The sequence below is a fragment of the Sus scrofa genome, chromosome 3 (genome assembly GCF_054392235.1).
Source record: "Sus scrofa isolate SSC_HxYL_T2T_F1_AM1 chromosome 3, Sscrofa_HxYL_maternal_Yorkshire_Landrace_v2.0, whole genome shotgun sequence".
NCBI classification, from domain to species: Eukaryota; Metazoa; Chordata; class Mammalia; order Artiodactyla; family Suidae; genus Sus; species Sus scrofa.
In genome coordinates, this window is record NC_139385.1 from 142,073,809 (window position 1) to 142,101,073 (window position 27,265).

The window sequence follows — 27,265 nt, forward strand, 5'->3', positions numbered from 1 at the left end:
GGTGTCCACGCAGGGACCAGTGCTGCGTGAAGACGCGCTCCATTCCCGTCCAGGACGACAGCTACTGGAATGGATTTCCATGCTCGAAACTATGTTCTGTGAGGGCGGAGGCATTCTCATCTTGTTTCTTCTTTTAGCCCCAGTACTTAACAATTTCCAGCAATAACTGGTGGCCACGAACTGTCTGTCGATGTAGTGAACAAATGTCAGCACAGCATCTAGCGTGGAGGGCGTCGCACCTGCTTTTTGCCCGGAGTCTAAGGGGCAATGTGCGTTTCTCCATCCAACAGGCTTCACGTGGCAAAGAGTGAACTGCTTCCGTTTCCAGCGCAAAGGTGAGCTGGCTCACCTGGAGCCATCAGCTGCCCGCTTAGGAGCAGAGGAGGGAAAGACTCTTGGAATTGGCCCTGAAGTGAGGACTTGTAAGAATCCTGAGAGGATTGCACATGGATGCTCTGGCTTAGCCTGTTTCCGTCAGTCCTCATCTGGGGAGAGAAGAGAGGGAGCCAGACTGTGACAGACCCCAAGGGAAGCTGTGGGGGGGCACTTGGGCTGATGGGGGAGAGGGGAGGTATTGATGAGGCCCCCTTTCTAAGGAGGGGCTGAGACATGTTCCTGGGGACTTTTACTCCTTCTCAAGGGCGTGTGGCGGCTCTGACGATGGTGATATCCGCCAACAAAGGCTGAGTCTTGTAGAAATGTCACAAGTGGTACCAGCTTTACCTTCCGGTCACTGTTCCAGAAAGGCTGGCTGCTGGAGCAGAACAGAAGTCCTCTGGGCTCAGCAGGTAGTTGAAGGAACATGAACTTGGGTTTGTGAAGGTCCAGGGGTGGGTACTTCTCTGGTCAGTGGGCAATGATGCCAAGACAGAGGGAGCTTGAAACTCTTCTCTGAAGAGCTGGAAGATCTTAATTCCACCTCTGTGTCTTTCCAGTCACATAATTCTCGACCTGTATTTTTTATCTGGCTTCTTTCTCTTAAGCTTAAAGGCTATTACTCTCATTTTTAGGTGTTTATCACTTTCTGAATCTTAACCCTTCTTCTGGCCTAATTACACACTCTCCTTTTGGCAAAATCTCTTAGTTTTGTTTATCTAAAAAATGTCTTCCTTCTACCCTATTCTTGAAAGGTATTTCCCTGGAAATTCTAGTGTGGCATGTAGCTTAGCGGATTGAAGTTGTTTGCGTGTGGTTATTTGTTTTTTTAAATTTTCTGTCTCCTTCTTACAGTTCACCATGCCATGCTCAAATACGGGTTTACTTTTGTTGATTTCTTACTGTCTTATACGCTCCTTTGATCCTTTTAGGGACATTTCTTCCCCCTATCTTATTCAAGATTCCTTAATGTTTTCAGCAGTGTTGGTATGACTAGCTGAACGTACTTTTTTTATTAGAAAGGTACAGTTACTCTTTTGCCATTCACTCTTAATTATCCAAATGATTTGGAATAGGTGATTTATCTCTTTAGCCAACAAAGACTCAAATCTATTCCAGAAAGAGCTGATCTATTTTTTTAGAACAATGTTGTGCTATGTTAAAGGAGATTTCATGCGTAAATAACAGTAAACAAAACATCCTCCCGCGGGATTGAAAAGTTCTTTAGGATCCTGAAATCTTCCTGGGTCATCACACATGTCAGAGACGACTGGTGAGTTTAAAAAATAAAGGTGCGTGGGGTTCTTGCTGTGGCGCAGTGGCTCAGGTCACTACGGAGGTGCGGGTTTGATCCCGGGCCCAGCACAGTGGGTTAAAAGATTCAGCCACGGTGTAGGTCAAAGCTGCAGCTTGGATTTAATCCCTGGCCCAGGAACTTCCACATGCCACAGGTGTGGCCATAAAAAATAAAACAAAATAAAATACATTTAAGTGATGGAATTGGATCTTTGTGGCACCCTAAGTGTATTTTTTAGCAGCATTATTCCCAATAGCTCAAAAAGTGGAAATAACCCAACTTTCAGTCTGCTGATGCATGGCAAATAAAAGGTGGCATATCCATAAAGGGAATAATAAATATCCAGTCCTACTAAATGCATTTTAAAGTGTGTCTCTGATCCATAATTGCTGCTGACTCTTGTTCAGATGTATTGGATCCCTGGAAGGTGGGAGACTGGGGGTCTAGGTGGTTCCCCATCCTTCCAAACCTGGCTGGTGGGATGCGCTCCTGATCCTGCCACGGGTTCGAGTTCTCACCTGTAACACAGTACAAGCAGGACATGATCTGCTTGCTCTCTCACAGCATTTTCTGGGGTGTCAGAGAAGACAAAAACCATGAGTATCCATTGTAAACAGAGTTTCTATATGTGTTCCAAAATATTTTCAGAGCTGTCAAGTTATGGAATAAACAAGGGGAATAAAATCTAATTTGGGGGAATTCCCTTGATGGCTTAGCAGTTAACCATCCCAACTACGATCCATGAGGATGTGGATTCGATCCCTGGACTCGCTCAGTGGGTTAAGGATCCAGCATTGTTGTGAGCTGTGAGCTGTGGTGTAGGCTGGCAGCTGCAGCTCTGATTGGACCCCTAGCCTGGGAACCTACATATGCTGTGGGGTGTGGCCCTAAAAAGCAAAAGCAAAAAAAAACCCAAAAACCAAAAATATCTATTCTTTATATTTCCATCTCATGGATTCCAGGAAAATTGACCTTCATAGGAGTTCTGCTGAAGCTGCTGGCTGGGTTATCCGTGTTGTACAAATCCCTTTGTAGAGAAAAGACCCAATCTCCCAGCAGAATCTCTTACCTCCTTGTGGCTCAGCCTCTGATTTCAGCAAGCACGTGCTGGCTTCCCAGAAGTTCTTGACTTAAGTCATCACGACTTTGCTGAGCAGATTTTATTTGTTTTTTTCTGAGCTGTGAGTGCCTGAATGCTTGCACCCTTAGGATGTGGCTTGCGGGCTTTGTGGCTCTGGGAAAAAACCTGGGAGGGTCTTGGCTGCCCACGGAGGCCACACATTTGCTTTGCTTCCTGCAGTTCACCTTGCATGGCAGGAAAAGGGTGCAGAAAACAAACTTCCGGTTACCAAGGGAGATGGGGGAGGGACAAATTAGGAGTTTGGGATTAACAGATATGAACTACTATATATAAAATAGTTAAACAGCAAGGACCTTCTGCAGAGCACAAGAACTATATGCAATATCTTATAATAACCTGCAAGGGAACAGAATCTGAAAAAGAACATGTATATGTATATATCTGAATCACATTGCTGTATACCTGAAACTAACATGATATTGCAAATCAATTATATTTCAATAAATTTAAAAATTAATAAGAAAAAGACAGAAAAAGAAAAGGGTGCAGACACCTGAGCCCTGGTCTCTCGTGCTTGTAACTATGGACACTGGCGAGTGACTGCCTTTGTTGGGGTTCATGTTCTTCACCAGAAAATAGGAAAACAAGATTAATAAATAGGGCTTGAGAATGAATGAAATGGAACCTGGAACGTGACACCCCTGTGGAAATTGCAAGGACAAGTACAGAGTTCCAAATGGGCTCTTTGTATCCGTGTCTTTATCTAAGAGTCCTGTACCAGCGGAGGACAGAAGGCCAGCAAGGTGTCTTCCACTGTGATGGAAGTTCAGGAAGCTTCACCTTCTCTTTAGCAGGTGACCCACGGAGACCTGGGTATGCACCAAAGGGGGCGAGGGATGCAGACACCCTCCCGGATGCGGGCAGGTGTCACCATCAGGGGGGTCTGGACAGAGCAGAAGGCGGAGGAAGGCACCAGTTGGCTTGACTGTGGGCAGACATGTCCTTCTCTCCTGGCCCTCGAGGAGCTACTGATGCTCCAACCTTCAGACCTAGCCTGGAATGGAGACCTTCTGTTCTCCAGTTTTCAGGCCACAGAAACGACGGCACCTGCGGTCCTGGGTGTCCAGCCAGCAGAACGCAGGTCCTGGCGCTTTTCCGCGTCTGTGAGGGCCAGTCCCTTAGAGTAAACCTCACTCTGCCTAATACAACACGTGATCTTCGCAGGGTCTGTGGTCCAGGCTGGGCATCAAAGAGGAAGAAGGTGGGGGAGTTTCCATGGAGGCGGCTGGAGAAAATACAATTTTCCCAGTATGAAGAGAGAGGATGAGACAGGCTTCACAGCAGGATGGGAGCAGAGAGCAGTGAGGGTGGGGAAAGTGGGGTTGAGAGAGGTCAGGGTGGGGGCCCTGGGGTGGGGCTGAGAGAGACCTTTGTCGCATGAATGGAGGGTCTTGAGCAAGGAGTGAAAGTCTGAGAGTCGTGTTTTTACAAGAAGGTCTTGGATGTTATGAGGAGAATAAACTCAGGGAGAAGGGGAGGGTTGGTCAGGAGCCATGGCAACAGTGAGGGCAGGTGGGTCTAGGGCTTGGTGATGGGAGGGTCAAGGTAAGACTCTGAAGATACTTTGAGGACGGAGCCAAGAGGCTTCCTGGGCAGGTTTGGTGTGGGATGTGTGGAGGAGGGGCCGGAGGGAGGGAGAAAAGGGTCAGGGTCAGGGCAGGAATGTTTCTCCTTGTGGTTCCACTGCTGGGACGAGACAGGAGCGGGGAGGCAAACCGAGCCGCATTTTAGGAGTCTGGCCTCAGGCAGGCTGCCTTTAAGATGTCTATCTGAGGTCCAAGGAGAAGTGTCAAATATTCCACTGGAAACAGGGGGCTTTCGCCTTATCCAGACACTTTACTCAGACAGATGTAAACATTGCAGTCAAGTCCGTGTTCCAGAGCAGATAGACGTCCTTTGAAGGTGATAAACTGACATCATCTCAGGTTGAGCAATCAGATAAGAGAAACCTTTTCAAACAGAGTGTACACAGCGCTCCCTTCATAGCACGCATTAAGCTTGAGTCACAGTTACTTTTTCAATGGCTGTTAAATAACTCCTTTACTTACAGGTTTAGATTAGCTGTCTGAGTGTGTTTAAATGCGGGTTACGTCAGGGACAGCTATAAGCCACTTGTCATTACAGAAAAGCTAAATAAATTTGGTGTGCTCATTTTTTCGTGAGAGAAAAACACAGAACTGATTTTTAAGTTACATCATCTTTTAATTTGTCAAGAGAGAACCAGCACACGCTATATGAAAAAGTATTTTCATGGTTGCTATCTCTTTCTTAATATACATTGTTTCTACTTAAAATATTTCATCATTGTTTATTACATCTTTTTCTTCAATAGCTTCTAAAAAATGATTTCTTTGTTAATTCATTACTGGAACAGAGTCTAGAAAATTCCGCAAGCTGAGATCTGAAAGAGATACCAGTATTTTTCAAGTAATCTGTATACGAATTTCCTGCACTGTGTACTAGGTTTTAATACTATTTCCTTTCCATGTCTAACAATATTTTCTACATATCACCTAATAATAGGGGATACCAAAAAATATATTTCTGTTTGCTGGTGTATTTTCCTTTGTTTTATCTATTTAGATTGTTATATTTATATTTTCTCACATATTATTTCTCCTGTTTATTGAAATAATTGAAAAAATAAGCTTATATAAGTAACAGGATTTTCTCTTTTATTATTATTGTTGTCTTCTATTGTTTGAGAAAAGCTCTCAAAAGAGACTTAATTTTATCCTTAAGTGCAATTAAGTTTGTAAAGTAGTTGCTTAAGTGTCTCTGGTTTTAAGCACAAGTAGCCAAATTGTATGTTTTCTGAATATTGTCATCGACTTTAAATCTCAGGTTAGGAGTTCCCGTGGTGGCTCAGCAGAGAAGAATCCAACTAGGACCCATGAAGTTTCGGGTTCGATCCCTGACCTCCCTCAGTGGGTTAAGGATCTGGCGTTGTGGTGAGCTGTGGGGTAGGTCACAGACACGGCTTGGATCTGATGTTGCTGTGGCTGTGGTGTAGGCCAGCAGTTGTAGCTCTCATTAGACCCCTAGCCTGGGAACCTTCATATGCTGCCCTAAAATGACAAAACCAAACAAAGCAAAACAAAACAAAACACAAAAAAAACCTCAAGTTAGAATATGTACTTAGGGTGACGTTCTATTGATGACAGTGGATCTCTTGATCTATACAATCTATAATGCTTTCCTCAGAGTTTAGAATTTTGAGCTGACTTATTGTGTTAAACTGTTATGCAGCTGACCAAAGCATAGAGGACTGATTAAAGAAATAAAGCTCTGCTATTTTCTTGTTCAACGTACTTTGCATTCTCATGTTTAATTTGCTAATGCTTTGTAGGAAACATTATAAGCCACTTAACCTTGTGGTGAAGTTGGTTTAGTTAAAAGAAGATGAAGTGATGCCTAAATGCACTTATCCAGGCGAACTGAACTACCCTCCCTAACAAGATATTGGAAAAGAACAAGTGCCTAAGAGGCCCAGGTCAACTCCTTGAGCTGCGCAACCACCATGTTTCTTCCAGGAAACCACCATTCTCACCTGATGTGCAAATTCTCGAGGTAAGACAAGTGGGGCCTCCAGAGTCACTCTGTGGAGCCGATATTACTAATACAAATATTTTCCTGTTTGTTAAGATACTAGACATAAACATTTATCATTTTATTTCCATAGCCATTTGACTCTTTTTTTTTTTTTTTGTCTTTTTAGGACTGCACCTGGGGCATATGGAGGTTCCCAGCCTAGGGGTAGAATTGGAGCTTCAGCTGCTGGCCTACACCACAGCCACAGCAACATGGAATCTGAGCCACGTCTGCAACCTTCACCACAGCTCATGGCAATGCTGGATCCTTAACCCACTGAGAGAGGCCAGAGATGGAACCGGAGACCTCATGGATACTAGTGGTGTTTGTTACCACTGAGCCACGACGGGAACTCCCACGTGACTATTTTTATAGCCTGCTTCCCATGTCTTTGGTCCAGTGGACCAGGCAAGCTCATATTCCTTTGTGGTCTCTCCTGGGGCTCCAATTCTCTTAGGATTCTGGAATGAGAGGGGTTCTGTCACCCACCATGATGGGTGGCCTGGGATCCTGTGGGTCTTTGAAGCAGCATCAGCAGTGGTCCGAAGAGAACATCCAGGTTCCATTCTTGTTTCTCCCAGATTGGCCCGAGCAGAGTTCTTTGGACTCGGATCACAGGGAAGAAAAGGCCCCATATGAGGTCAAAGGCACAGCCCTCCATGATGGCAGTTATACACTGTCAACTCCAAGAGCAGCCGTTTCTCGCCGATGAGGAGAGGACGGAGATCTGGCTGAAAAATGCCAGAACACTGTCCTGGACCCCAAGTGTATGAACGCGACTCATATATCAAAGGCCAGTTGTGTTTTTCTTTTTCTAAAATGGCTTTAAAAAAAAACAACGTATGGCTCTGATTGTCTCTTCTACAAAAGGCAAGTTGGAATTTGTAACCTGTGTCAATGTTATAATTAAAACCTTGTTTTTACATGGATTCATTATGTTAAATTTTCCACTAATTACTGACGTTTTCTTTAATGTGTACATGCAGGGAACATGAGGATGTGATTAGCTGGAGTTAAAAGTGTAAGCAGTAATGAGCATATTATGGGGTTTCCTTTGTCTTTCTTTGGCCACTCGAAGCTTCTTGACAGGAGGGGCTGCCTTTTTATAGGTTTGCTACACTAATGTCATTTTCTGTAAGCAAATGAACACGGGAAAAACGACAGGAGTCATGCATGCACGTTGAATGATATTGCTCCTCGTCTCAGGTACATGTAGTTGATGAAAGTGCAGACTTTCTGAATGCAGGAATTTGCACCATGAAAATCTCCGGGCTGAGACACGTGCTATTAAGGGATGAAGATTTGGAAAAGGAAGGGAAAAACCAAGCCTTTACCAGGCATTTTGCACATTGTAACATGCTGAGGTCCTGAAATTTATTTCCAATACACTTTTTTTTTTTTTTCTGGAAGTATCTTCCCAGGTTCTCCTTTCCTGAAAGTTTCAACCAGACGTTTATACATTCCTTTTGCTTCCTTCCAGGTCACATGGACATGGAAAGACCTGTTTCCTTGACCCTGCTTCTCCTGACTCTGGTGAAGATCCCTGGTTGTGGAGTTCCCATCATGGCTTATCGGTAACAAACCCGATTAGTATCCATGAGGATGCAGGATCTGGCCTTGCTCAATGGGCTAAGGATCTGGCATTGCCGGGAGCTGTGGTGTAGGTCGCGGACGCAGCTCGGATCCCCCGTGGCTGTGGCTGTGGCTGTGGCTGTGGCTGTGGCTGTGGCTGTGGCCAGCAGCAGCAGCTCCGATGCAACCCCTAGTCTGGGAACTTCCATATGCTGTGAGCACAGCCCTAAAAAGACAAGAAAATAGAAAGACTCCTGGTTGAATTGGACACCTGTGTGCCAGCTTCGATGGCCAGTGAAGCCACAGGGACAGAGGACATTTCCTGGGGACCTGCACCCAGCCTGGCAGGTCCCCGATCCCTCCTGAGAGGGAGCAGCCAGGCCTCAGACCCCCGCCCCGCTCTCAAAGTCTCTTTGTAAGATCTCTTCCTAGCTCTGCCTGCTCTGTTGTTTGTTTTTATTTCACTTCCTTTTCTTCCCTGTTTCTAACCCAGTCGTCTCTTTTTCTAATTATTCTCAACATGTGTAACTCACATACACTGGAGGAGAGAGAGATCCTTACGAATTAAAACCATGTTGCCTGGAATTTCACATAAGCTGCATTCATGGTTGGGGAAGGATTTCCGTCATCGCTCTTCAAACCCACGCAGGTAAGGGAGGGGAGGGGGCGCAGAGAGAGGAAGACGCCCGCCGAGCCTGCGAGCAGAACCAGACCGGACACCAAGGAAAGCAAGACTGACTCCCGCTTTTCATCTGAACTTGGAATAATTGCTCTGACAATTCTGCGCTCAGCAGAAGCCACAGATAAATCAGCTTTGAAGTGGGATTTCTACGCCTGGTTCACTACATCACCAGTCATTCTATCTTGTGGTCTCCTGATCTTAAATACCAAGTGCTCCACGTGAGATGGAAAGTTGTCCTCGGGTCCGCCTCTGACTGGGACTCCCTTCCAGTCCTTTCCCACTCTAGGGCTTTAGGGTTACCTGTTCCTGGTCCCAGAACTTCAGATTTTCCTTTTTTTTGGTTGACTCTTCCCCTTCCGAGACTCATCCTGCAGCAGGCAGTGCTCTATAGTCTTTTTCTTGACTTGAAAGCTTTCAACTTGGAGTTCCTGGTGGCACAGCAGGTTAAGGACCCAGCATTGGCACTGCTGGGATGCCAGTTTGATCCCTGGCCCAGGAAATTCTGCATGCCATTGGCGTGGCCAAACACTTTTTTCTCCAACCATTTGATGAATTGGTCTCACCTAGCATCCAAGGTATCAATCCGATAGCAATAATTCATTTCAGGTTAGGAACGATGGTGTCCCCCTTCCTGAATAGGTTTAAATAAGGTATCTGCATTTTCAAGGGGATATTTGCTAGTACAAAATTATAGCTTCCTCGTTAGGTATATTTTAAAGTGGGGAGGGACGTGTCCTCCGTCTCAAATTCTGTAATGTTTGGGATAATACCTACACAGTGCTTCGCAATATGCAAAATCCCTTTCATAGGCATAATCGCATTTTGTCTTATAAGAAGCTTGTGATGTTTGTATTATTATTATCTCAGTTTTCCAGATGAAGCCATGGAAGATGAGAGCATTAAAGAACCTGTCCAAAGCAGAGCAGAGCCTGCATGTGAAGCCACGTGGTCTGACTGCAAGGTCTGTGCATTTACTATATCACGGATCAGTAACTGTGAAGCTCTATTTTATACGTTAAGGGACATGGCCAGAATGCTATTTATTTAGTGGTAAACATGTGGGTTTTGTTAGCAATCCAACCAGGGCTCAAATTCTGCTTTTCCCACTCATATATTTCCTTGGGCAAGTCAAGTCATGTCTCTGTCTGAGTTTCCTAATCTGTGAAATGCTGATGGTTGTCTTCGTAAAACTCCTTGCCAGGTGTTTGGCCCAATTAGTACTCAATAAACATTATGTGCTTTCTAAATCATTGTTATTTGCAGGAAAAACAGAGCATGGATGTTGACAGGAATAGAGACGCAAACCAAGGCAGGAAATAAGTAATCCTCTCATTTCCTTTTTTTATGGCGACTCTATAAAGCATTTCTGTCCCTCCGCTCCAAGGCCTCAGGCCAGGGAGATGCTTCCACAACTAATGGCATAGACGGCAGATTCTCAGGCAGGCAGGAGTCTTCCTACGGGAGGAGTTCGAGTAGCTGAGAGATCTCTTTCTTCCCTGCGCTCTGCTCTCACTCCTTCAGTGTTAGAGCTGGCCGAAAATCTGGTGGTCGAGGAGGTCTCTTCACTCAGACCTTCCATCCTGCACTCACCACCCTTTTATGCCAGTCACGTCTGGCTTGAGCTGTGGGTTCCACAAAGACGGGAAGAAGTGCAATCTCTGTCCTTGGAATGCACAGTCCAGTGGGATGGAATCTTCCAGCAGGCACTTGTTGAGAATCTGATAGATCCTGGACAAAGGGAAGTTGTTTGAGGTAAAAATTAAAACTGTAGTTTTTGCCCCAAAGGAGTTCACAGTCTAGCCATGGAGACAGACAAATAAAACAACAGAGGACAATAAGAATGATAAATGTAATGACGGAAGGAACAGCCGTGCAGGCACAGAGAGCAGACTTGTGGTTCCCAAGGGGGAGGAGAGGGAGTGGGATGGACGAGGAGTCCGGGGTTAGTAGATGCAAACTATTCCATTTAGAATGGTGAGCAAGGAGGTCCTACTGTGTAGTGCAGGGAACTATATCCAACCTCTCAGAATAAAACACGATGGAGGATAATATGAGAAAAAGAATGTACATATATGTATGGCTAGGTCACTATGCTGGACAGCAGAAATTGATACAATACTGTAAATCAACTTTAATAAAAACGAAATAAAAAAGGGCCACTTATTTTAGTAATGGGGGTGAGGAAGAGAGTAAAGATGAGAAAGGAAGGTATAGAAAGCTTTCCAAGACAAAGTCTAAAGCAAAGTTGAAATTGGTTGGGTAAAGAGTAGAACTGTCAGCACCACTACCTGCAATGACTGTTACCTGTCCATTAGTATTTGGTGCTGCTTCCCATTCTTTATCTTCTAAGTCTACTGCAGTTAAAGCTTCCTTCCAGCACTGCACTTGGGACAACACCAAGCAGTTAGATATTTATGTGATTAGAGTGCCAGAAGGAGAGGACACCAAGAGAAAGGCAGAAAAAGGCATGAGAGAGAAAGAAAAAAAGCACATCACATGCAGAGAGAACAAAGAATACCACGGCGTTCTCACCAGAATCTACATAACTACAAAGAAAATAGAGAAATACCCTTAAAGTCCAAAAAAAATCCACTTTTTCCTAACCTAGAATTCTTTCCCCAGCAAAAAGGAAGGAAAATTAAAACCTTTCCCCAAAAAATATGCTGAGCAAATTCTTTATTGCAGCACTTGTACTACAAAATTGTTAAAGAGAATTACTTTAGTAAAGGGAAAATGAGACCAGAAAGAAACTTTGTCCATAAAAAATAAAATTAAGAGCAATGGAAATATGTGAAAAATATTTTTAAAGTATTAAAAAATATATTGAGTCTCCTTGAAAGATAATTGAATGTTCAAAGTAAAGACGATGCCTATGCATTGTGGGATTTGTAAGGTATGTAGAATACCTGTATTTGTAGTAATAGGTGACAACAATGTGGCAAGACAGGAGGAAAAAATGAAACGATACTGCTGTAACTTTCTTACACTCAACATAAAGCTGCGATAAGCTTATGTTGCTAGAGCAACTGCGAAAAATTAACACAAAGAGACATTGCTGATAAGCAAATAGTAAAGGTAAAAACTTGAATGATAAAAAGATACACAGCTAGGAAAAAGGCAGGGAAATTGTGGGAAAAAAGGAAGGAAAATAAGATGAGATAAATAGAAAGCAGAGACAGTGGACTTCATCTCAGTTGTATCAATAATTATATTCAATTTAAATCATCTAAACTCTGAGATTAAAAGAAGACATTTTGGCAGGTCAGACCTAAGAAGGATCTGTCTATATGTTGTCTACAAGAAACCACTTAAAATAGGAAGATACGTGTTCAAAGTGAAAGAATATAAGGTGACGGCTAGTAGGCATAATTTAATTTCTGCATTATTCTATATGAGTGCATTAAAAAGTGACCTGCTATCTAACCCAGAGAACTCCACCCAGTAGGCTGTGATCATCTAGGTGGGAAAAGAACCAGAAGGAGAATGGATGGGTGTACATGGATAACTGGATCACTTTGTTGTCCAGCAGAAATTCTCACAACCTTGTAAATCAACTCTACTTTGGTAAAACTTTAAAAAATGAAAAAAACGAAAAGAAAATGTATCTCTTCTTCAATGGCAGTTTAGATTTAAAGCAACTTTGAATGGTCAGTCTCATTTTACAGAACAAATCTGAATGTTATTTATGTTTTTACAGAATAAATCCTTTCTGTAATGTTCTTTCCTGTTGGTACATAGAAATCGTTGGCGTGTTCACCAAAAGTTCCCATTTTTCTCTTGCGCATCCCTTCACCTGACAGAGTCTCCACAATCATCTTTCTGCCATTTAGAGGGTATCGTTGCTATTAATTATAATGATAAAACCATTTAGTTCTCCATTGTTATCTAAAACCTGTGTGAGGGGACCCATGAAAAGAACATTAGAACAAGACGCAGGAATTTTGTTTGTTTGGTTCACTGATCTAGAAGTAACTCAATAAATACTCACTAACTAATTAAAGGAACAAAGTTGTCAGCGAACTTGATACATGCGTAGTTTTCTGGAATCATTCAGGATAGTAGTAAGTCATCACTCAAGCCTCACTCTTGGGACTATTGCTGTAAAAACGTCCAATTTAATGATGTATGTGCCTAATGAAGATCTTTAGTTTTCTATGAAAATACCACCATATGCTGTAGTTAAGAAGAAAGCAAACAATGTATAAAATATGGGGGGAGAAAAGGCTTAGGCATGACTTAAACTCAAACTCTTGGAATTTATAGGAATAAGCTTCATTCATTAGAAAAAAAAATCACATTATATAAACATTTTATTCCCCAATGAGTCTCAGTAAATGAGATGATAAACTTTTTAAAATGAACTCCTTCAGGGGAAAAAAAGGTCATTATTTCTACTAGGGCTGAAAAATAAAATAGGCCAGCGATAAGACTGGTAGTAACTGAGGTCGTAAAAATAATTTAGAGAGGCTGAGTTTCCAGTGGTCCAGTGGGGCTGGGTCCTTCCGTCCTGGGTCCCTCTCCTCTCTACCAGGTCCAGGTCACCTTGCTTTGAAAACACTGTTGTGCCATCTCCCCATCAATGGCAGGTCCCCAGATCCCTCCTCTGGCCCATGTTGCCATTTTACACACGTGACTTCAACTCCAGCCCATGTACCCAGGGCCGTATCTAAGTCTCAACTTGGAACTCTCCCCGTTCCAGTCTTAGCCATCTCCTGAATCCCTCTATCTGGACGTTTCATGGCACGTTGAGTTCATGCTCACACCTGACCTAGATAAAGAGCCAAAGCCAAGAGCACATGCTCTGGGGGCAGGCAGCCTCCACATCTTGGCTGACTTAACCTTTCTCATATTCAGTTTTCACGTCTGTCAAATGGCAATAAGCTTCATGGGGTTGCTTCTAACAGTAAATAATTTAGATAACACCTCAATACCTCTAACAGAAAACCAAATACCTTGAAGACATGACTCTTAAGGACCCTGGGGTTTTCAGAACTGTAAAGGAGCATTGGTTTCTACTACAAGTCACCAACTGCAATTAGCCCCTAACCAGAGGGTTAGCCTGTTGAAGCTTTGAAGCCAGGCAGTGACTTCTCCTCTTTAGCTATGAAAGTCCTAGATGACATCTTCTTCCAGTGGAAGGCTGTTTTGTCTACACTGAAAGATGGGTGTTTTGTGTAGCCACCTTCAGTGATTATCTTAGCTAGATGCTTTAGATAATTTGCTGCAGATTCTACATCAGCATTTTTTGCTTAACTTAGCACTTTTATGTTACAGAGATGGCTTCTTTTCTTAAGCTCATGGACCAAGGAGGCCTGCTATCTTCAGACCTCTTCTGCAGCCTCCTCACCTGTCTCAGCCTTTACTGAATAAGAGAGTCACGACCGTGCCCTTGATTTGGCTTTGACTTAAGGTGATCTTGTGGCTGGTTTGATCTTCTATTCAGAGCACTCAAACTTTCTTAGCATTTTAGTTTTCTTATCACTTGTGTGTTCACTGGAATATCACCTTTTTTTTTATTTTTGTCTTTTTAGGGCCACACCCACGGCATCTGGAAGTTTCCAGGCTAGGGGTTGAATCAGAGCTGCAGCTGTGGGCCTGCACCACAGCCACAGCAATGTGGGATCTGATGCGTCTGCCACCTACACCACAGCTCATGGCAACGCCGGATCCTTAACCCATTGAGCGAGGCCAGGGATCAAACACCAGTCCTCATGGCAAAGTGCACTCTTACCCAGAGTCAGTCCCCTCGCTGTTCTGTCCCTCCCAGAACAACTGCACCAGAGAATGGGAAGGTTCCCCTCCTCCTGCTTCCCCCCCACCCCTCCTCCTCCTCCCCCCGCCCCTCCTCCTGCTCCTCCCTCCTCCTGCTCCCCCCACCGTCCCCTCCTCCTCCTCCCCCCGCCCCTCCTCCTGCTCCTCCCTCCTCCTGCTCCCCCCACCGTCCTCTCCTCCTCCTTCCTCCGCCCCTCCTCCTGCTCCTCCCTCCTCCTGCTCCCCCCACCATCCTCTCCTCCTCCTCCCGCCGCTGCCCCTCCTCCTGCTCCCCGCACGGTCTCCTGCCTCCAAGCAGGATGGAGCTCAGGGTCTTCCGCGCAGCCGTGGGCTGTGTGCCATCCAACTGCGGCAGGCGGGCTTTCCCATGTGCATCATTCATAGTCCAAAGATAGGCTTCCTATTTGTGCGCATGTGCAAGGCTCCTCCCTTTTCCCAAAGTGCTCCTTTCATTCCAGTTGCCTGGAAAATCCCTGCTCATCCTTTACCACTCGCCTCAGATGTGCAGAGATGGTCTAAACGTGTCTCTCTTCCTTGGAAGAGGAGGGAAAGGTGGGGTGAGGAGGCGCCAGCAGCCTTAAGCGCTCGCTGAGGCTGTGGCCCCTGCGGTGGTCTGTCCCGAGTCGCGCTGTTTCAGTGACCCCAGCTGCGGCGGAGCAGCCCAGCCGCCCCGTCCTTCCTTCAGCCAGGACCCTTATTCCGCTGCTCACCTTTTTTCTGACTTTTTCCTTTCTCCCTCTGACTAATCCATTCGTAAATTAATAAAAGCAGCAAAAGTTAGGCAATTCCAGCTACCCAAGATAAGTATGCTTCCAGGAAAATTGTTTCAAATACAGAGGGAAAAATAACAATTCAGAATCGTCCATGTGAATTCGTTTACTTGAACAGCAGCTGTGAAATATACTTGTTGAATGAGTTCAAAGGGAAGCAGTAGGCTACCTAGAGCAGCCCATGGAGAACATCCCCCCGAAGGGCTGTCCATCTGAGCTCTGCCTCCATCTGATGTACAGAAAAGTCGGTCTGTATTGGATGGGAGAAGCGGGTTTGGAGCTGGGCACCAAGCACATCAGCTTTTCAAACCACTTCTTCCTGTACGCAGTTGGGGAGTTTGAAACTCTTTAATGAAATGGAAAATTAATCCTCAGCTTGCCCAGGTCACAAGAATATCCCAAGGGTGGAGACACACCATGGAAGGGTCAAGCCAAGCAGACACAGGTCTTGTTAATCAAGGGTGTTTTGCCTTGATGCGAAGAGGTTCCACCAGCTTCATCTTAAGTAGCTGGGATTGTCTAACTTGCGTTGCTTTTATGAATTTATGAATCAACCAGGTAGGGTGCCCTATAGGAAAAAGAAAAGCAACAAGGTCCCAGGGTCCAGCCCAGGGAACTGTATTCGATATCCTGTGATAAACCATAACAGAAAAGAAGATGAAAATGAATACACACACGTGTATAACTGAATCACTTGGCTGTACAGCAGCCATTAACGCAACACGGTCGATCAACTCTACTTCAATATGATGTCAAAAATTGTTCTAAAAAAATGAAAAGGCAAAGAGGCCCATTTATTTCAACTGTTTAACGTATTTACTTTAAACCATGTGTCTCTCTGTTTTAAGTGTAAAGGCTTTAAGCGTAAAGGCTAGTTTGGAAGCTGGAGTGAGCCGTGCCTGTCTGGCCCACATCTCTCCCGTTCTGTCTCCGGCGAGTCCTATGAACTGTGTCTCTGGGGTGGGATTATCAAACATTGCTGGGGCATGAACCATGAGTTGGGCAGTATTTTAAAAAGCGACTTGGAAGCGCTCGCCCAGGCCGTGAATCAGCCTTGTCCAGGGACGCTCACAGTTGCTCTGGTCTGTAAAAGATGACCCCTTGGGAAAGTGTCCTTTCCTCTGTTGCCATAACCAGCCTGACTGACGCTTAACCCCTGAGGCGGTGACGGCCCTGTGACAATATCCGCACCCTCCCTGGTGACCCTGGATCCTGGGTACTGGGTGGACAGCTGGCCGCTGGGCTGGTGTGTCATGGGCAAAGAATTCCGCTCTGCAGCTGTTGGTCCGAATAGCCAACGTGCCTTGTCCCCCACACAACTGCTGGGCGTGGCAGCGATGCCAGCAGCTCCCACTTGTTTGGCTTGGCCGCCTCAGAAGACCGCCCCCAGGTAGCCCAGAGGAGTGCCCGGGTGTGGGGCAGGGGCCAACGGAGAGGAGCCACTAGAGGAGGAAGCAAGGAGGGACGCCTGCTCTTGGCAAGGTGGAAGGAAAAGAGGCAGAGACTGCATTTCCAAAGCAGCCATCCTCTCCCTCTCACACCTACTTGTGTTCTTCCCGTGGATACAGAGTATCACACAGTCTTGTTTAGCTATGGTGTGTAGAGGTGAAAAGAACCAGGACCAGACATTGAGATAGCTGAGCTCAGTTCCCCCTTTGGGAAAGTCACTTCACTTCTCTGAGCCTCGGATTCCTGCTCTAAGACCCAGGGACTAGATGACTTCCTACTGTGAAGGGCCCCCAGGGTCTTCAGTCCCGCTCCTGCCTGGAGGATGCCCAGCCTGGACTGCAACACGCTGTCATCCAGCTGGGCTACACAACTGATCACAGCATCCTCCTCTTCTTCTGGTCCAGGGTGGGCTTTCCTGAGGAGCTCATGGAGTGGATGAAGAGGGACATTTTATGAAGCCTATCACATTTGCGTTAAATCTCAGATGATTAGACTTTCGTTGATCGATTCTTTGTGTTAACAAGAACTCATTCTCATGAGCATATAGCCAGCTCAAAACCGGTATATAGTAGTCTACCTTTCCAAAAATTTCTCTTTTTTAGTCTGCATTTCTTTAAATACTTTAGGAGATGTTTTCCTATTTTTGATACTGCAATCAAATACACATTAACATAGACTTCACAAACTTTGCCATTTCTAAATGTACAGTTAAGTAGCATTAAGTATATTCACAACTTTGTGCAATCCTCACCACCATCCATCCACAGAATGTGTTTTATCTTGCAAAAATAAACTCTATATCCATTAAATAACTCTCCATTCCTTTCTGCCCGCAGCACCTGGAAACCACAAGTCTACTTTCCGTATTTGTGAATTTGATCACTCTAAGTATCTCATAGAAGTGAAATCATACAATATCTGTTCTTTGGTAGCTGCCCTCTCTCACTTAGTGTAATGTCTAAGTTCCATCTATGTTGTGGGAGGTGTTGGAATCTTATTCCTTCTTAAGGCTGAATAATATGCCACTGCATGTATATTTCCCCTTTTGATTATTTATTTATTTATTTATTTTTGCCATTTCTTGGGCCGCTCCCACGGCATATGGAGGTTCCCAGGCTAGGGGTTGAATCGGAGCTGTAGCCACTGGCCTACACCAGAGCCCCAGCAATGCGGGATCTGAGCCACGTCTGCAACCTACACCACAGCTCACGGCAACGCCAGATCGTCAACCCACTGAGCAAGGGCAGGGATCGAACCCAAAACCTCATGGTTCCTAGTCAGATTCGTTAACCACTGCGCCACGACGGGAACTCCTCACCTTTTGATTATTATCAGCAATTACATTTTTAAACCTCTATTTTTAGAGAAAGAGAGCCATAAGACAGTTGTCAGTGAAAGAGTGAGAGGTGGGTAGTTGGGAATACACAAGTGTGTTACAAAATAATTACTATTCCCTTGTGCTAAGTCCAATTTCCCAAATTCTTTTCTGTCTCTGATGTAAGTGTACAGATATGTGTGAACACAAATACTGTACTTCTACACCCTTCTTTCTCTCTCATTCTCACCCTCACTCTTTTCAGAACCAAGATTTTATTTATTTATTTATTTATTTTTTTGCTTTTTAGGGCCACATCTGTGGCATATGGAGGTTCCCAGGCTAGGGGTCCAATTGGAGCTACAACTGCTGACCTGCACCACAGCCACAGCAACACCAGATCCGAGCCACGTCTGCGACCTACACTACAGCTCATGACAATGCCAGATCCTTAACCCACTGAGTGAGGCCAGGGATAAAACCCTCAACCTCATATTTCCTAGTCTGATTTGTTTCCTCTGTACCACAATGGAAACTCCAAGATTTTATTTTGATGAAAGTCATAGTTCTTTTGTCTCTTAGAGGCTGTACCTTTTAAAGTAGTTTGTAAGTTTGTCTCTGCTGTAGGTTATAGGTAATTTCAGTCAACTCAGCATTGCTTTTATTATTCTACATGTTTTTTTTCTTTTTATGGCTGCACCTATGACATATGGAAGTTCCCATTCCAGGGACTGAATCCTAACCATAGTGGCAACCCATGCCATAGCTACAGCAATGCCAGATCCTTTAGTCTACTGGGCCAGGCTGTGGATTGAGCCTGTATCTCCACAGTGACCAGAGCAACTGCAGCTGAATTCTTAACCCACTGTGCCCCAGAGGGAACTCTTCTATTATTCCGCTCTTGTTCTCACATAGCCTGCCTCTCTCCCCTGCCCTAATCCCAATTCTACCTGATTTCTTTGATTCATTTCTAGAGTTTCCCTGTGTATAGCATCACCAGGTAGAGGGCTAAATATTTCCTTATTTCTAAATCTTATGCCATCTTAATAATATCAACATTACTGTTCCTGCTGCACAGATGAGGAAACTGAGGCTCAGAGAGTTTTTGTAATGACATCCGTCTGCGTCAGTTAAGATCTAGACCAAGTGTGTCTGAAGTCAGTTCCCAGATGTTGCCCTGCACAGGGTGTGGTGCCCTTTCTCATGTCTTCTATCTTTTACTTTGTTGGACTTGGGTGCATGTCCTGCCATCTTATAAAGAACTGTACACTGCTGGACAACACAGTCTATGCTCTGCCTCCGATATTCTGGGCATAGTATTTTTTTGTTAATAATTACTGAATAAAGTAGGAGAAATGTTTATGATGAGATTACAAGAAAGAGCAAATTAAATCCAAAGGATGCAGAAGAAAAGGAATAATAAAAACTGGAAAGAAACTACTGACACTGAAAACAGGAAATCAATGAAGAAAATCAACAAAACTAAAAGCTGGTGCTTTGAAAAGATCAATAAAATTATACACCTCTAGCCTAGCTAACTAAGAAGAGAGAAGGTACAGATGAAAAATATCAGAAATAAAGGAGGGGAAAACACCACAGTTCCCACGGAATAAATGAATATTAACAGGAGTTTCCTTGTGGCTCAGTCGGATAAGGATCTGGCGTAGTCACTGCTGTGGCGCTGGTTATAGCTGTGGCATGGGTTTGATCCCTGGCCCGGGAACTTCCACATGCCCTGGAAGTTGTTACAAATAGCTCTGTGCCCACAAGTTTGAACGGAACCAATTCCTTGAAGACACCATCTGCTAAAACTCACACAAGAAGAAATAAACAATCTGCACAGGCTTAATCCATCGTAGAAATTGCATAAATAGTTAATAATCTTTCAAACCAGACATCACCAGGCCCAGATGGCTTCACTGATGAATTCTGTGATGAGGAAGGGTTTACAGATGCTCTGCAGGTTTGTGTCTCTTTTGCAGTTGTCCTCAGCATGTGAGCTGTTGATGGGAAATTTCACTTGAAGGTTCATTTCCTTCTTTAGGTCTGAGGAACTTCCTTCTGCTACTTCTTCTTTTACTTCTTTTTTTTTTTTCCCTATTATTTCCTCCACTTTTTTTTTCCCCCTGGAATTTTTATCTGTTTCTCGTTGGTCTTCTTCCACTGATCTTGTCTATGTTTTCTAGTATATTCTTTTTTGTGTGTGTCTTTTTAGGGCTGTACCCATGGCATATGGAAGTTCCAGGGCTAGGGGTCAAATCCGAGCTGCAGCTGCCAACCTACACCACTGCCACAGAAACTCGGGATCTGAGATGCATCTGGGAGCTACACTGCAGCTCAGGACAACTCCAGATCCTTTAACCCACTGAGCAAGGCCAGGGATTGAACCCGCATCCTCATGGATACTAGTCAGATTCTTAACCCGCTGAATAGTCTTACTCACCTTCTAAGGTCTGGGAGATTTTTTAAATAGCATTTCCAATTCTTTTATTGTAAAAGATTAAATTTAAGACATACTAGGGTCATATGCCTAATCTCTGAGAAATCTGTTCTCTGCTCCCCTCACCCCCCACAGTATCCTGTCTCCTGTAGGTGCCTCTAGAAACAAAGAGCCCCTTTCTCCGACGGCCGACAAGAAAAGTCAGTCCTAGAACTGCAAGGAGCTAAACACTGCCGACAGCATGAATGAGCTGGAGACACTGAAGTGGGGTGAGGGTGTCCAGCGGTATGGTTGAGTCATTTATAGCCTGTCAACTAATACTCTTGTTTTTAGTCTCATTTCTAAATACCAACCGCTGTGCTATTTACTAATTCTTAACCTGGACGTGGTCTGAATCCAGTAGCCAGATTGCTTTCCTATTTTGTAAAGCCTCTGACTCATGTATCTCTTTACTTTTTTCATCTTTCCATTTTTCCCATCCCATCCCCTTCCAGAAGTTTGTGGAAATCTCTCAACTTGTAGATTATTATTCATATCGACACTTTCTTTTTTTAACTTCTAAGCTTTTGTTTCAGTGGAAGCCTTTGGAGGGTGGAGAACAAATGTGTATGTTTATTCCTGAACTGGAGCTGCCTGATTAGTCCGTTTAAGAAACTGATTTTCAAATTGATAACCTTTATACCCTTCCTTCCTTCCTTTTCTCTCTCTCTTTCTTCCTTCCTTCCTTTTCTCTCCTTTCTTTCTTTCTTTCTTTCTTTCTTTCTTTCTTTCTTTCTTTCTTTCTTTCTTTCTTTCTTTCTTTCTTTTTTTCCTTCCTTCTTTCTTTCTTTCTTTCCTTCCTTCCTTCCTTCCTTCCTTCCTTCCTTCTTTCTTTCTTTCTCTCTCTCTCTCTCTCTCTTTCTTTCTTTCTTTCTTTCTTTCTTTCTTTCTTTCTTTCTTTCTTTCATTTTCATGAAGGCAATATCCTTAGACAAAAGATGAATTATTTCTCTGCCTAGTAAATATGAAGACAGACCTTGCATAGAAATAGTAATGGGGTAAGACCTTAAATGGGCTTTAGAAAATCCTGACTTCCATCCACATGCTGTCTTAAGCAGCTCCTGGAGATATTAAAGAAACACAGACTTGTCCATGCAGCCTTGAGTAAATTATGTAACCTCGTGGAAGCCAGGCTCAAGTGGATGAAAATATCCTTTTCAATTAGAAAATACAACAAACTACATGAAACTTGGCAGGCACTTAATACAGTCATTCTACAGGGATTCGTATGTACACTGAATAAATAATAGCAAGCTAGACCTCTCTAAAAGGTGCATTCTAGTGGATGAGATGCGTAAGTAAGAAGTCGACATCCTGACAATGTTAGTCGCCTTCTACCACTGCACCTGTTCCACTCCCATCCCTCCTGGGGATGCACCCTGGGCCCCAGGTGAGCTCCATGTGCTGCTTTGAGAGAGGTTGAAAAGGATGCTGAGAGGTCGTGAGGAGCTAGGATAAGAGAAGAAGAGAGGATGAAGATAAGGAAAAAGGAGTGAGGGAGACCCTTGAACACCTAACTTCAAACGATTCATAGGAGCTCTGAGTCCATCACTGTCCTAGTCCCTTTGGGAGTACCATGGGCTGTGGGGCTTATTTCTCATAGTTCTGGAGGCTGAGAGAGCCAAGGTCATGGCATCAGCAGATGTGGGGGCTGGTGGGGGCTGCTTCCTGGGTCACAGATGGCCCATCAGTTCCTCCTGGGATGGAAGGGGCGGGGAAGTTCTTCGGGGGTCTCCTTTTTAAGGACATTCATCCCATTGTGAGGTCTCTACCTTCATGACCTAAGTATTTCTCAAAGGTCCCACCTCCAAATACCATCTCCTTGGGAGTTATAATTACATCATTTTAATTTTGTGGGAACACAAATATTCAATCTATGATAATCATCAAATAGAGCAGATGTAAGATACTCTGTATTCAAAGCAAGAGTGTTTAAAAATATAAACAAGTCCTTATAAATGTAATGGACCACCAGACCAGGAGATTTGTGCTTCAGGATCTATTTCTAGCTGTTAATTATGTCACTAGTTAGTGCTTTGGCTTTGAGAAAGTTTGCTAGATTTTGGGGTCTGTCCCATGAGGATTAAGGAGAGAGTTCTCTTTCCAGACCCTCTTCTCTTTAAAAATCAGGACACTGTCTCTTTTATAGAGTAAGAAATAAGGTAAAGGTCCTAGGTGAAGAGTCGTGGATAAGCCAAGACAATGAAATAGACATAGGGGTTATAATTAGATGAAAGAGCGCTCAGGAAAAACGTTACCACGCTTAATTTTAGAAAGGCAAGAGCAAAAGTTGATAGTATGCATACAACTCTAAATAAATCAAGCCCCAATTCAGAAATAACTGCCAATTAATCAGTCCAGGAATGTTCAGATCCATGCTTTTATTGAATTAGATTTACGAGAGCATAATTATGAATCCCTAGAGAATAATGATTTTGTTTCAACCTGGCCGATCAGATTCACATTTTAGAGGCATAAATACACCAACACAAATGTAGTGTAAATATCTATTGTGGTAAAAAAGATATGTAGTGAAAATCTGATCTAGCACTTTTCTCAAACGTAAAACTATTCAAAGGCTTGGTATAAACTGACTCCATAGGGGTCTTTATAAAAGAGCAAATGAGTTTCGTAACGTTATGAGCTTTCGAAAATCGTCAGTGAAAGAAGGCTATGTTGTGTTCCAGCAAAGCAACTGAATCAGAAGCTCCTCATTGACAAAGGCAGAAGAACTAATTTGGGATTAGTCAGTTGTTCTTTTCAGATTTCAGTAAAACCATAGAGGATATTTAATTTGCGTTTCAGCAAGTCTGGTTGCCCACTGCAGATCATCAGTCTCAGAACATTTTGAAAGGATGTACAATTACCACCTTGTTCCAGAAGGAGCTATTCCAGCAAAGCCAGAAGAAGTCAGGGAGGCTGCCATACAACACAGATAAGACCATGCCCCATGCGGAGTGGGAGCTCAGTAGATGCCAGTGGACGTCAAGTTAGGATCAATGGGGTTTGATTTTCTGAGGTCGTGGTGGAGGAACCCGAACTTGAGGGTAAAGCTGGGTCTCCTTCTGCCTCAAAGTGTGATCGACTTGACTTGCACATAGTAAGACAAGAATCACAACAACAATGATTCTTGGAGTATTTAAGTTTCAAACCAGGCAGATGGATGCTACTGGGATCCAGAAACCTCAAAGGGATGAATAGACATGGGATTTGGTGGTTGTTTAGGGCACTTTTCCCCCCTTGTTACAAAAAAATCACAATGAAGTCATCTTTCCTATTTCATCCCCCTTCTTCCTGTAGCGGAGCTCCGTTCAGCTTTGTTTTTGTTTTCAGTCCTAGGCATTGGCCTGGAAATGGAAGCTTGCAGCCCTTACCGACGCCGCCACTCAGGTTTCCAAGGCTGCGAGAAGGAGCCCATCCCCTCGCAACGCATCCTCCATTTGTGTTCCTGGATCTAAGCAATTGTCCAGAGGTTTCTTCCGCGAGTCGGGAGCCACGGGGTGAGGAAGGTTTTAGCGAAGCTGGGCATTGTTCCCACAGCAGATCCAGCCCACCAGGTTGGAATCCAATCCAACGGCAAATGAGAACCGATTAGGGAAAAGGTGACACGTGCCTTCCAGAGGGTAAACGGGGATTCCATGCAGCAGGCCACCTCGCCGGTCTTCGCCACAGCTGCCCTGTAAGATCATGGAGCCCAGGCCTGTGGCTGGATTCTGAGAAAAGGCCGGACCGTTTAATTACCGGCCCACACACCTGGACGTGTACAACAGAGCGGGATCGTCAGACCGAAGGGGCTGTGCCCATCGTGCTCCTCTCTTCCCCATGCCCAGCCTCCAGCGTGGCCAAATCCATCTTTACCTTAAGCCAGCCCTGCGCCTCAGCTGCCAAACCCCGCTGGCTAAAACCACACAGCTGGGCTGAGGAACTCCGTGACGGATTTTTAAACTTCCCAACTGGCAAAGCGCAATACCCTTTCTTGAGGAAGAAATGATTTTTTCAATCATGCCCGGAGTCTCCCTGCTGGATGGATGATCTCCTGTCTCGTCAGCAGTTTTCTTCATTTCCTTTCTCCTTGAAGCGACAGCCCAGTCCATGGATCAAGACCAGTGCCGCCTCCTCTGCGTCTGGTTTGACTCTGGCCAAGTCTTTGACCCTGTTCCACTCCCATAGATTCCGGGGTTCCTCCTCCCCCTCTCTCCAATGTGTGACAATGGAGCTTCTTCCTTTTGCTCTCTTGCCACAATTCTGTTAGCCTCTCTGGGAAGGAAAGGAGTCCTTAGTCAGCATGTGATGGGTCAAATGTTTCTAGTCCTGGGCACGGTCTCTGGGGCAGGGCAGCCCCAGAGCCCTGTAGGGATGGGACCTCGGTCTCTTGGGAGAATGCAGCAATGGGGAAAGAGCTGGGATGAAGTGAGGTAGAGATGGCATCAAATTCCTGGGTCCCAAAGTGAGGTAGAGATGGTATCAAATTCCCAGGGTCCAAATTAAATCCAGGGGAGAATTATGCAAACAAGTACTTAAACCCTATCAAGAAGTGATGGAGGCAAGCGTGGGTACCAGCAGAGGTCCAGCTAAATTTCACTGGGCAAAGATGGAGACGGCTTTAGCTGCTTTTTCAAAAATGAACTATTTCAGGCATATAGACATATGGATGATAACGTAATAAACACCTAATTTAAAAAATACATGAAAGAGATAATTGGAGTTGCCTGAGCATTCTGCCCAAATCCCTTCCTGCCTTCCTCCCACAGTTAGCCATTATCCTGAATTCTCTTTCCTCCCTTTCTGCTTGCTTTTAAACTTGAACTCCACACGGACGTATTTATAAATAACATAATGTTTAGTTTTGTCTTAACTTCGCATGGATGAATACAGATCCTATACATGTAAATCATCTTTTTAGGGCAGTGTCATATTTTTGAGATGTATTTATGTGCTGTATCTAGTTCTAATTAATTAATTTAATCACTATATAAGAGTCAGCACATGAAAGTCTCATGTATTATTTATCCAGTTTTTTTTTTTGCTCCTTTTAGGGCTGTACCCACAGCATATGGAGGCTCCAAGGCTAGGGGTCCAACCAGAGCTGCAGCTGCTGGCCTACACCACAGCCACAGCCACACAAGATCCGAGCCACATCTTCGACCTACATCACAGCCTATGGCAACTCCGAATCCTTTAGCCACTAAGTGGGGCCAGGGATTGAACCTGCACCCTCATGGATACTAGTCGGGTTTGTTATGGCTGAGCCAAGATGGGAATGCCTATCCAGTATCGTTTTGATGGACGTTCAAGTTGTTTCCAATATTTTGTTATCACTGAAGAAAACAGTGATTCCAGGAACGTATTAACGGTGGTAGACAGACCTTACCCCTTCTAGGACCAGTGCAATGGGCATAAACATCACTGCAATAAGATTCGCTGTGGGGAGAGAGACTGGGTTCAAGTCCAAATACAGCATCGACACATAGGAATTTATAGTCAAGGGGCAGAGCAGGCGGGTGAGTGGACGGAAAATTAGTAAAGAGAAGGAGTTCCTGGGACCTCAGCAGTTGAAGGATCCAGAGTTGTCACTGCTGTGGCTCAGGTTCCATCCCTGACCCCAGAACTTCCACGTTCTATGGGCTTGGCCCGAATAATAATAATAATAATAGAAAACCTCAGAGCTAAGGAGGCTACAGCTAAATGGACCTAATAGGATTCCTCCTGAAGGCAGGCTGGGGACCACACATTACCTGATGAGGGGTGAGGAGCCTGGTCGGGTATTGAAGATGATTAGATGTTTAGGATGGGGGATATTTAGGATTTCTTGCTAAAGCGATTTAGCAGGGTTGTTGCTAAACCTGGACCTTATGAGGACGTGCTCCGATGGGCCCAGGAGAGGGGTCAGGAGCCTGACCAAATTCCGGTCAAGGAGGCAGCCTCGTCCCTGTTTCAGCCAGTGATGGACAAACATTCCTCGCATGCTCTCTAGCCCCACGTGAGTGGCCTTTGCTAGGAACCCTGCGGTGAGGACACTTTTAGGTCACATGTCTGTAAGTTTTTTGTTTTATTAGAAATTATTCTCCACAGTAGTTGTACCAATTTTCCTTCTGAGTAGCAAGATATAAGCATTCTCATCAAAATTACTAGTTTCATTGTTTGTTTTTTGTGTTTTTTTTTTTTTTTTTTTTTTTTTTTGTCCATTTGGAGAGTCCTGAAATGACACATTATTGTAGTACTATACATTTTTCTGACTTCTCGTGAGGTGGAAAATTTCCCCGTATCTTATATATATATATTAGGGTTTCCCCTTCTATCTGTGTTTTTCCATTTTGGTTGCAGATAATAGATGATATTTTTGCTTGTTCTTGGTTATTTATCGAACTTCTTTCATAGTTCTTCATATATTCTGGTCATTATTTTATTTCATGCTTTATAAGTTCCACATAGCTTTGCTCTGTGGCTTCTCTTTGAATTTTATGACTTTTTTATGTATGTGTATGTATATATATCTCCAATCATACCATTTTTTTTTTTAATTTTGAGATTTTATTTTTCAAGTTTTGCCTAAGAAAGACTTTCATCCCGTAGTGGTTGTGAAAGCATTGTAAAGTTTTGCCTTTCAAACTTTAAGATTAGGGCATCAACATTTATGATTGTATATATGGAGATACTACTATTGTAGCCTCTCAGCTTTGCACATGTGCTTTCATTGGCAGCTCTTTGACTCTCAGATCTTAGGGATGCTTTTGAAGTTTCCCATCAGTTTCCATTTGCATCTCTTTAGTGTTTTTGTATATGTATCCACTATCCTAATGACTAAAGGCATCTGTGTCTCCA

The 27,265-nt window shown here is 44.1% G+C and overlaps 1 long non-coding RNA gene across 12 annotated transcripts; it reads left to right on the forward strand.

Annotated features, from left to right (window-relative positions):
- On the forward strand, positions 1 to 27,265 carry LOC146404989 (uncharacterized). 12 transcript variants are annotated; one of them, XR_014839857.1, is made up of 10 exons: positions 1 to 335; positions 641 to 788; positions 5,658 to 5,776; positions 6,163 to 6,383; positions 6,986 to 7,197; positions 7,885 to 8,391; positions 8,521 to 8,625; positions 9,526 to 9,619; positions 23,777 to 24,858; positions 24,896 to 27,265. It is a non-coding gene; the product is annotated as an uncharacterized LOC146404989 (long non-coding RNA). The 12 variants fall into 12 exon arrangements; XR_014839859.1 differs by having other exon boundaries at positions 7,885 to 7,978; XR_014839860.1 differs by having other exon boundaries at positions 5,658 to 5,764; positions 7,885 to 7,978; positions 8,521 to 9,233.